This window comes from Mya arenaria, chromosome 7 (assembly GCF_026914265.1).
Source record: "Mya arenaria isolate MELC-2E11 chromosome 7, ASM2691426v1".
Taxonomy (NCBI): Eukaryota; Metazoa; Mollusca; class Bivalvia; order Myida; family Myidae; genus Mya; species Mya arenaria.
Genome location: NC_069128.1, coordinates 57,301,897 through 57,314,041, shown reverse-complemented (window position 1 = coordinate 57,314,041; position 12,145 = coordinate 57,301,897). Strand labels below are relative to the sequence as shown.

The 12,145-nt window shown below is 36.3% G+C and overlaps 1 protein-coding gene across 1 annotated transcript in view; it reads right to left on the bottom strand.

Moving 5' to 3' along the window:
* LOC128239962 (uncharacterized) overlaps window positions 1–8,136 on the bottom strand; it is a 47,649-nt gene extending 39,513 nt beyond the window's left edge. The window contains exon 1 of the mRNA XM_052956428.1: window positions 8,017–8,136. The gene's annotated coding sequence lies outside the window, so the exon portion shown is untranslated. The remainder of the gene's footprint in view (window positions 1–8,016) is intronic.
* Between the last annotated feature and the right edge of the window lie 4,009 nt (window positions 8,137–12,145).

Sequence of the window (12,145 nt, the reverse complement as noted above, 5' to 3'; positions counted from 1 at the left end):
TGTCTATAGCATATGAATATAGCATATAACAAATGAACTTATATGTTTCTAGTTCATAAGTTCAAATGAACTTATATGTTTCTAGTTCATATCTGTATTGTTCACTACTTTCATCGTCACTCTCGTCTCCGCTGTCATCCGATTGCTCGAATAAGTCTTCAAACTCGTGCTTATATTTCCTAAGGACTCTTTTTACTTCAGAAGGTAAACTAATGCCGCTTTGTCGTAGTTTATCGATTTGCTCAACTATAAGCCGATGTGACATTTTTGTCAGCAACGGCAGCCACTACATTTTCAAAAGACTCTGATATTTTTCAAAGACAAGTTTCTCTTTACATGGCCATGTACGCTCCGTAGCCATTTCATGCGAATCGTCTTCATTATATTCTTCATCGTTAACTGGTCGTATAACTTGTTTAATTTATTTTTGTTTTGTTTTTAGCGATTTCCCAAAGATGTATAAAACCATCATTTTCTTCTATATCCTCTTCCGGATTGTTTTCTCTATGTTCTTCAGTTCTGGGCTTTTTTGGCGGCGGTTCCCTGCTTTCTGGTCACCAATCACTCTTAACGTGCCTTTGCACATCGTGTGTAGTATCAAATAGTGTTCCACAATAAACACAATGTTCCTCTTTTTTATCCATCGTATTTTCGTTATCCGATGTTTCTGCGACGTGATCTGTCTGAACTCCGATTGAAGAATGAAAGAGTACGGGTGTTCCATTCACATTTATATCCTCTTGTGAGGTCACGTGACTCACTTTATTTCCTGTTCAGTCAAGAAAACATCATACTTTAATCTCTGGTCCTCGTGGGTAAATGACATTTAAATAATCTACCAAAAGGAATCCATACAGAAATTATGTTGCTTTCGCAAACGCTTTCATGAAATTTTCCGTTTGCCCGGGGTACATTTGGCGAGCCAAAGTCATCACCGACTGGCGTTCTAAAGGATTATTAGATAGTACCAACTAATGACAATTGCGTCTTTGTGTCAGGTCTTTGTTGCTAAATAAGTTCTGATTGATAGAAACAACGGATAACAATCTATGATGGGACCCCTCCGTGAACAAATCGGTAATCCGTTTATCTTTGCCAGCTTCAGAAAACAGATCGTCTAAAATGAGTTAATTGTTGATTCTGCGATTAAAAGAGTCGTCATATTCCATGTCTGCAGGGAGTGATTCCTTGTACTAATTCTACTCTCGGTAGCACAGTCCTTTTGATGATTGAATCCAGCGGCTGCCATCTCTTGTAAAGCCAAACTATTATCTGCACACTAGGTAGGATTCTAGTACTTTGACGTTGCAGTAAGTTCGTCACAAATGTTTCTTCCCGCATGCTTAAAAAAATGTATTTGCGGCGTCGGCGGTGGCGGAGTTCCTTGCGGCGGCGGCGCTCTCGGCGCTCCCTGTGGCGCTCTCGGCGCTCCCTGTGGCGCTCTCGGCGCTCCCTGCGGCGCTTTCTGTATTCCCTGCGGCGCTCTTGGCGCTCCCTGCGGCGCTCTCGGCGCTCCCTGTGGCGCTCTCGGCGCTCCCTGTGGCGTTTTCTGCACTCCCTGCGGCGCTCTCGGGGCTCCCGACGGCGCTCTCGGCGCGCCCTGCGGCGCTTTCTGTATTCCCTGCGGCGCTCCCTGCGGCGCTCTCGGCGCTCCCTGCGGCGCTCTTGGCGCTCCCTGCGGCGCTCTCGGCGCTCCCTGTGGCGCTTTCTGCACTCCCTGCGGCGCTCTCGGCGTTCCCTGTAGCGGAGCTCCCTGCGGCGGCAGCTGCGTTCCCGGCTCTCCCGGTGAAACAGGAGAAGCTCCTTACACATTTGACATACTTTTAAACTGGGCTTCTTTTTGGTGCTTATTTGTATTATGTCGTATTAAATTGAATCTACTGCAGAATGTTAGTCCACACTCTGAACAACTGATTTTGTCAATCTTCACGCTTTGACTATCGCAAGCAACCTGATACTCGCCTTTGAAGTTGAACATTAAAGTAATATTAATGTGATTTCACTCTATGTCTTAAAAACATCTATCAACTAATCAGAATGCCTTATTTTCTCAACAACCAATCGAAATCATTTGCTATAATTTTGTAGCGTAGTTAAGCATAAAGCTTACAATAAAACTCCACTTTCAGACCGCTACTGAAGAGTTAGCAATCGTTATAGTGTGACAACAAAATAAATAGAAAACAATATATATTTTGTAGCATTATTACTTTGTGTGTGATGTCTCGCCTGACTTTTATTAGTCTCGCCTAGCTCAATTGTAGTCTCGCCTGGTGAGTGTTTCGAATTCTTAAATTATGCAAGTTAGAATAAATATAGTATTAACACCGAATGTATTCATTTTATTTCCAGGGGTCAAGCAGTCAACATGGTGTATTCCTGCGCACAGTGTGGGGCTAGTTTCTATAAGCTGAGTTAGTTGAAGCAGCATCGGAGAACTGAAAACCACTGGCCTAGCTTCATGTGCACTGAATGCAAGAAATTATTTACGAGGCCAGATAATCTGGAAATGCACATGAGGTAGCATAATGACGAAAATAGTCATCATCACTGTCCGGAGTGCTTGATGGTGTTTAAAAGAGAAGATGCCCTCAATGAACATTTATATCAAGAACATAGCTGACGAAGTGTCAAACGACCTTCGGACAATCAGGAAGGGGGTGGGACATTGAAAATTGGTTCAAAGTGAAGATCCAGCAAACTTTTATAACATTGAAAAAACTGGTGAAAGAAGGATTGAGAAATTCAAAACCACGGCTAGCTACTTCACGGTCAGAATAAAAGACCTAGAAAAACAATTACTATCAACTATTTTGAAGACACTGAATACAATTTTTCAGTCTATTCTCGAACACATCACAGAGATGATACTTTCGACATATTTGGTGCGGCTTCTTTCGAAAATCCCGAATTGGATTGGCCTATAGCGTTATAATTCATGCCACGTCACTCTTTGACTGTTGAAAGAATATTATCTGAAATTCAGCTTGGTGAACAATCCTACAAATAGTTTGTTACTGATGAAACCTTTCGTAGATATTTGTGCATGTTCAGGCGTCTTGCGGGGGAGGATATAAACGGAAACCTCAATTATGTGGATATTCCAAGAATGTTGGAAAGCAAAATGAGTGTAATCCAAATAGGAAACACGAACGAACTGAGTGACAACTATTGCACTACTGGAAAAAACATCCATGGTGGGATAGCATACGCAAAGGGACACAACTTCAAAGGAGTATGGCTGTTGAATTACACGAGAAAGCTGAAGTGCCCATGCAAAAATGCGGGATTAAAGAAGTAAATTATTTCAAGTCGTACTGTCAAAGTACCAGATACATCATTTACTTAGGCCCAGATGGTGGTTTCCCAAATTATTTGAACTACCATGACGAATAGTTTGACGGGATTCCTTAACCGAAGCTTCTTTAGTAAAACCTGTAAAAGTGGTAATTCAAACAAGGACAAGCATCTTTGCAACCACCCTTGTGTACTGCCATCAGTTGCATACTGATGAAGAAGAAAAATAGAAGTTCTGTGACAAATGCAACAGACATTTTAAGAACGATACCGGTTTTCAAATGCATTTGAAGAATAGCGAAGGTGGTAAATCTGTATGTGAAGTTTATTTCATTATGAAAAAACATAAGAAGAAACATGTATGTCTTGAACAATATTGTAAAACGTGTAAATACTACTTCAGTGAAGACCATTTATGTTACATGCAGCCAGTTGTTACTGAAAAGAAACCGAAAGAAAACCGTAAAAAGAATGAACATGCAGCATACATATATTTTGACTTCGAATGTACACATGATGATCTATTACCGTGTACACATGGCTATGTTGTTGGAGAAAATAACAAATGTAGAAATTGTGAAAGGTTATGGTGTGGAAAATTTCAACATAAGCCTTATGTTTGCAGGGTACAGAAAGTATGCGAATTGTGTTTGCACAGTCAATGTACATAATGTGGCATGAGCGAAAGAGTCAAGGTCAAGGGGCGAAGACTACGTACGCTCTTTGTAGATGACTACATTCTAAAGAAAACACCGGAGTCAGGGTCATATGTCATAATTTCAAGGGCTATGATTCATACCCCATTTTCCGGTATCTACACGGAAACGCTGTTCTTCCTAAAGTGATCACCACAGGATCCAAGTTCATGTCAATCAGTGTAGCTGCGTGTAACATTGGCATGATCGATTCACTTAACTTTATCCCGATGTCATTGGCTGATATGTCAGCTGCTTTTGGTAAAACAAAATTAGCCAAAGGCTAATTTCCTCATATTTCAATCAAAAGGAAAATCAATCTACAATGATGCAATGTCTTCCAGACCTCTATTATTACGCGCCTAATGGAATGAAACCAGAGGGAAAGACATAGTGTTTGAAGTGGTATAAGCAGAACAAGAATAATTTATTTAATTTTCAAGAAGAACTTGTTCAGTACTGCCGATCAGATGTTGATATTTTACAAAAGTGCGCCTGAAATTCAGGGAGCTGTTTATGAACCTAATGAACTAGATGACCGTCATGGGATTCTTCTTTTTGAAAAGTGTATCACCATTGCTTCTGCTTGCAATCTGGTACACAGGACGATTTTTTTATCCAACGAAAGCATTGCAATCATATCACCTCATGGTTACCGTCCAGAGGAAAAGAAATTTATTGCGGCATTTCAGTGGTTTTCTTATTTGGCTCACAAAAACGGGTTATCCATTCAACATGGAAGAACATCGGGCCTTACAAAGTGGACGGCTATAACGAACATAATGGGGAAAGAATCGTGTTGGAGTGTCATGGTTGTTTTTGGCACGGTTGCCCAAAATGTTTCTCTAAGACCACGATCAACCCAGTCAGTGATATGAGCATGGGAGACTTGTATGCCAGAACCCTGGAGAAAAAAGGGTTAAAGAAGACAATGGTTATTTCTATACCTCCATCTGGGAATGTGAATATAAAAAAGAAATGGAGAAGAATATCGACAATTTCATTAAAAGTCTGGAGCTAGTCAGCCCATAAGAGCAACGGGATGCTTTCTTTGGTGGGCGTACGGAGGCATTCAAACTGTTTGAAGAAACAGCAAAAGAGAACAAATAAATAATTATGACTTCACCTCACTTTATCTTTTTGTAAAAAAGACAGGAAAAATTACCGATTGGACATCCTCAAGTTATTACGGAAAATTTCTAGGAAATCAGTCAGAACAAAGGTCTCATCAAGTGTAAAGTACTTGCATCTAGACGACTTTATATACCAGTTTTACCAGTGAAATGCAATGGTTAACTCATGTTTAGTCTGTGACGTTCGTGTACAGAAACATTTCAACAGGGCTCGTGTGAGCATATTGATAGCGAGAGAGCATTGGTTGGTACATGGGTCATTGGTAAATAAAGAAGCAGTGTCAAAGGGATACACTATTCAAAATATATATGAAGTTTGGCATTTCGAAGAAGTATTACAACAATATGACCAAGGGACGAAAACTGCTGGATTGTTAACGGAGGTCGTAAATACATTTTTAAAAGTGAAACAGGAATCGACTATTCATGTAATTGATGCATATGCCCATTGGCCGCTAAACGTGCATGGGTTAGGTTGTTATGCCAAAGCTTTTATTGAGTTTATTAAGGAGACTTGAACATTGAAAAAACTCTAACTCAGTATTGTTGAAGGAATTTATTACATGTTTTCCAGTGGTTTATTGAGATTTATCAGTCATATACATTTCTTTGACTTGAAACAGGAGTCAAGTGGGTGGCCTGAATGGTGTACAACGGAAGAGGACAAATTTTAATATAAGTACATACAGTAGAATCATGAAAAAGAGGGCATTTTGTTGGACTACATCATGATAGAGAAGAGCCCTCGCCTACGTTCTCTAGCCAAATTGATGTTTATCTCTTTCTGGGGGAAATTCAGACAACAAACAATTCTAACACAAGCAACATATATAGCTGATCCTGCTGATTTTTTTGAAATGATCACAAGTTATCAACGGCAAGTGAAAAATGTTCGGTATATTAACGACGAGTCGGTGCAATTAGACTGGTTTCACAAAGACGTTTAATTGAGGCATCTGTCATCATAGCGGCATGCACAACAGCTCAAGCTTGCTCAAACTATACAGTTATTTAAAACCATTAGGAAATCGCGTATTATACTGTGACACCGATTCCATCGTCTTCACCATTATTCCTGGGCAATGGAAACCGCAACTAGGAGACTATTTAGGAGATTTGACGGATGAAGTACCAAACAATGCTATCACAGCATTTGTCATAGAAGGTCCCAAAAACTATGAATATACCATACGTCAACCAAAAACAAAAAGAACTAACATCAATATGCCAGGTGCGAGGCATTACATTCAATTCTAAAAATTCTCTTCACATTAAGTTTAACAAAGTTAAGGATATGGTGACTGGAAAAAGCGCAGATGACCATATTGCAGTTGTAGATGAAAACAAGATTGTTAGGAATCCGACACTTGTAATCACCAAACGTGAAGTGAAAGACTACAAAATTGTTTTTGACAAACGCGTAATTACTGACAAAAACCGTACACAGCCTTATGCTTATTGAACTTGTTAGTGTGAGACGTATAAACCTGATTCATAACAAAATAAACACCTGTGTATCCTTAAGAGTTTATTACGTTAGTAACACAGCTAAGCTTAAGTATTAGTAATGCCCAAGCGGTTACTACAACAGGGTGGATGTATACATTATAACAGACACAAGGTTCTTGCCATGTTTTCAAAACATTTCATCATTAAATTGTAACAAAAACGATGTCCAATTAAGTATAATAATATTAATAATTAACCGTCCTCCCATATACAGACCACAAAAGAATGTTCAGGGGCGCCAATAAAATACATATGTCTCTGATAATAACAAGGAATCAACCGATTGTTATAATTGCTTAAAATAGCCCACTGGTTTAACGTGGTATTGGTTACGATTGCACAACGATCAAAATTACATAATTTAACCATGTGTTCTGTGTCTTTGGCGTTTACCCAGTGCCATTAAACCGGGTTTATGTTTAAACTTTTTGCTGCTGATTTTTTTTTTGTAGTTTTTCACATAAATATTAACCCGGTATTTGATGTAAACATTAGCTGATTATAGGCAGAAATTGAAATATCACCCATGCCGTACGTAATAACTCACTACTATTGCACACCGCTTTAAAACAATATCATACCGAGCGAGCCCGAAAATTTTATCATTTTCAAAATGGCCGATTTGTATAGAATAAGAAGGGGTCAACCGAGTGCATTTTTTCCTGAATAGGCATACCTGACTACTTATGCCTACTTTGATAAGATTTACCATTTACGTTTTTACTTCACTCGGGATTGTGAGGATAGGAGTGAGTTTGTGCGCACAAACTGGTTTAAATCCTCAGTAAATTTGCATTTTACTTACCGTTCCAAGGCGGTACCTTACAATTCAAAATAAATACACCTAGATTTTTTATAACGATGTTTATGCTTAAACTTTCGCGTACTGAGCTTGTTTCTGTAGTTTTTTTATATAAATATTGTAACTGGCATTGTATCTGCAAAATAAATAAATCTAATGCAATGGACACATTTTATAATGCAAAACGTGTTTTTCACTGTCGCTCATTAAGTGTCGCTCATTAAGTGATGCATGACACAAAAAGACATGGAAGAATAGGCTATATATTTTTGTTCAGGCGTTTACATTCCAGGTGCACGTACGAGTCAAAGCTTTTGTATGTACCCTCATACTTAAAACAAGCATTAAATAAATATATTGAGTCCTTAAAATAACTTCCTGCAAAGAATATATATGTTAGGACAGGTCAAATATAGTTGTGTCCTGGTTAAAATAAAAAAAGAAGATACAAATGATTTATAAGTATTTCTCAATTCAGAAACAGTAGGCGTTTTCTTATCCAGCTATAGAGGTATGTAAGTTGAAATTCACCATAATAAGTTACATGTTCAACGAGAGAAAACATTTTATATCGTTTTACCTCGGCAAGATCCTGTATAATAGTATCCGTAGTTAAACAAGCGTTAGCCAGAATAAGTAGTTCCAAAGTCTATAGCAACTGAAATTGATTGCCGTTCGTCTTCACAATTGACACAATAATATCAATTGTCCATTTTCGTAAACATGCAGGAGTCTTAAACACTGTTTTGTTATCAATGGTATGAATTAGTATAAGATCTTCTGAAACTTGGTTTACTCATTTCAAGTCATTAACCCGATATAGCATTCATTTTATATAAACCTCAAATACAATAGCTTAATACAAATTCACACTGAATAGCCTGTCATTATGAGATTCTTATTGCGGAACATTGACAAATCAATATACCGCATGTAAAAAACCCTTTAAGCTACCATGCGATATTGTAATAAAATGTAAATCAATCAATATCGTTATTTGAAAGAAAATCGTTTAACAGATTAAAGCGTTTAACTAAAGTTTAGGTAGAGTATAGTAAGGTACTTCAAATAACAGCGATATATTAAAAAAAGCCAAGAGAGCAAACACGATCATATTTTAATAAGTTCATTTTGTTTAATAATTTCATAATTTATTTGCATTATAAACGGAATCATGGAGCATTTCCTGCACTATAATACATATGTTTACAATTCAATTGAACTATATTTAGTTATTATCACAATATAAAAAAGCAATATAAAACACACATAAATGATTGTATAACAATATGGATTTGTAATGCGATGCGATGCGTAACTAGACGCTCACCTGTTCTGGTGTACAAATACATATTTGGTTCAAGCTTTTGCATAAATATTCAACAAAATGGCAAGTGCTTAAATCTCGAAATCAGAAAAAAATACATAAATCTTATGGAAGAGTTTATACAATCAACATAACACCGTTTAAGGTTGGTTGTAAAGAAACGTTGACATTCAATATACTTTGTATATAATTTTTATTGTTTAAACATGTCCTCCACCTGCTCTTTTTCCGTATAACTTTCTGTGCATAAGTGTATAAAAGAGTGGCGTATGTTAACAGTTAACCCAAGTATATGGGCATACATTTGAAAATACCCCTGTATCATATCAACTATTAATGCCACAAAGCAGTGCAATTTTGCACAAAGACAAACATTTTGTTGAGCTTTCTAAACTAGAACATTTTCGAAGGTGTGTTCTGTAAATCCTATTAGTGGCACACCAAAAATTGAAACACTGCGTTACACGAAGTCTTCCAGATCGAATGAAAAGATTGATCCGTACCGTCAGCCGATCGCTTGTACTGCATTCACCACTTTGGGTAAACACTGCGATTAACAAATTGAATGCATCAAAACCTTGATATTTGTAATCTTCTAACAATGCAATATGTCAACATAAGACATTTGTAAGCATGAAAAGTATCCTAGCGCAAAATGTTTTTTACACCCAACTTTCCCGATTATTTAAATACAATTAATAACTAATGATATTTTAATTTTATGAAATAAGAACTAATGGATAATTGTTTGATTTAGTGCAAGATCGTTTTCTATATATATATATTAACAAGTCAGCACCCAAAAGCTATATTTCAAGAGTGGCGTAGCCACTAGTGGAATTATTTACTTTTGGTGTTTACGAGTTGAAATATATTGCAATCTTACACTAATTTTTTTTTTTTTTTTAGTATTTTCATACAAAAGTTATAAAATGACAGTAAATCGTTGTTATTTTTTCCAGAAAAGCGCGCCAAATTGTATATGAACGTAACTTCATTTCGTAAATGAGGTCGTTTATTTTGTGTCCCAGGGTTAGACTTTTTAACTATAGATAAGTGCGGACTAACATTCAAAACAGTGAAACATATCAGTGAAACATATCAAAATGTAATGTCAGTGTTTAAAACAGTGAAACATATCAAAATGTAATGTCAGTGTTCAAAACAGTGAAACATATTAAAATGTAATGTCAGTGTTTGAAACAGTGAAACATATCAAAATGTAATGTCAGTGATTAAAACAGTGAAACATATCAAAATGTAATGTCAGTGTTTGAAACAGGGAAAAATATCAAAATGTAATGTCAGTGTTTGAAACAGTGAAAAATATCAAAATGTAATGTCAGTGTTTGAAACAGTGAAAAATATCAAAATGTAATGTTAGTATTTGAAACGGTGAAAAATATCAAAATGTATTGTTAGTATTTGAAACAGTGAAAAATATCAAAATGTAATGTTAGTATTTGAAACAGTGAAAAATATCAAAATGTAATGTTAGTATTTGAAACAGTGAAAAATATCAAAATGTAATGTCAGTGTTTTAAACAGTGAAATATCATTTTAATATCACTGATAAATCTCTATAAACCACTGGAAAACATGTAATAAATTCCTTCAACAATACTGAGTTAGAGATTTTTAAATTTTTCAATGTTCTAGTCAACTTAATAAATTCAATAAAAGCTTTGGCATAACAACCAACACGTTTAGCGGCCAATGGGCATACGGATCAAGTACATGTATAGCCGAATCCCGTTGGCTTGGATTTCTGGCGAATGACATCGAACCTCTGAAAATTCGAGCCAAGCGGGAATGCTTACCATCCGTATAATTGAATCAGTCCTTTACAGCCAGTTCTAGCCAACGAGAAATTAGAGCCAAGCGAGTTCGGCCCAACCGGGTTCGACTGAAGTTATAAGGGACAATTACTGAATTACGTTCATGCCTGGCCGTGTGTCTGATTTCAGAAAGCTGTGTCGGTACAAAACAATATCATTTCATCAATAACTTTATACCTGTATCGTTGATATATTGTTCATTCGCAATAAGTTGTCACTAGGTTTGTATTGCTGTTTAAAAAAACCCACACACAATAGTTTGTTTTCTGATTCCAGACACAGGACCCCGTTTAAATACAAGCGATTTTAGTCGTTTATTGAAATCTTAGAGTCGTTATTCGTTATTGAAGTTTGTTATTTTGCTACGTACTGGTGCCAATTGAACTTTAGCCCAAAAGCTATCAGCTATTGAAATAAACACAAAGTTGAGGTGAAATAAAAACAAACCTTTTTGCCATCTCTAATATTTATACAAATTAAAGGGTATCGAAGTTAGAGCTTAGATCTTATTATGAAACGTGCTATTGGAGCAGGAATGTTTAATAACATTTTTGGGATGGGAATATTCCGGGAAGCAACATTTTGCTTACAATCCACAACAACATATGTGCCCCGGGTTGCAAACTTTCCATGCTCGACAAAATAATTATAGCCTGGAATGCTAATGTTGTGTTTGTCGACTGACAAGCGGAGATGGCAAAATGTTTTTAATATTGGAAAATAAGTTAAGCTAAAATCAAAAATGCAAAAAAATATTGATAAAAAAGCAAATTTCAAAAATGATAATACAAAAACAGCTTAAAGCAATAAGTATTACGGGCATATCCAGGAGAAATGTGACAAATGAAAAGAAAGATGCACTTTTAGAAAAAAAAAACTTGTATAATGTTGAGCATGCTAAAAAACTACATAAACAGAGATTTAAGGCAAAGGATTAAATGACTTCTAAGTATATTCTATAAGTAAGACATTTACACATAGTAGTATACAACACTACCAAAACAAAACAACATTCATTTTAGAGCAGTCGGAAAACAAATAAATAAATTTAAAATGAAGATACATATTGCTCAAAGTGTATATTTTACTTAAAACACAACTGATATAGTTATAACAGGTTACATAAAAGAGATCAATATTAGCATAGTGTAATGCATTAGTAGCTTATAAAACTGTGTAAGGTATTATTTGAAACGACACCTGGTACACTTGCATTTTGGTCCTGTCCAGATTTCTTTAAGTCTGTCGAATTCTTTAAAATTGTCAACTTGACTAAATTCATTTGGAAGGTTGTTCCACACCTGGACAGCCTTACAACGAAATGAATTATTTCCATATATGAAAGTTCTTACCCTAGGAATGGCAACTGTTTTTCCAAGTCTGAAACTGTATGTAGGTGTTTTAACAAATTTAACAAGATCATGTAAGATTCTGGTAAAATACCATGTAAGCAGTTATAACTTTCAAAAGCGATTGCTTTAGTCCTTCCAGCTTGCAGGGTAGATACGCTACAGCGACTCCAAAGATCTTCATAAGATGAGTTA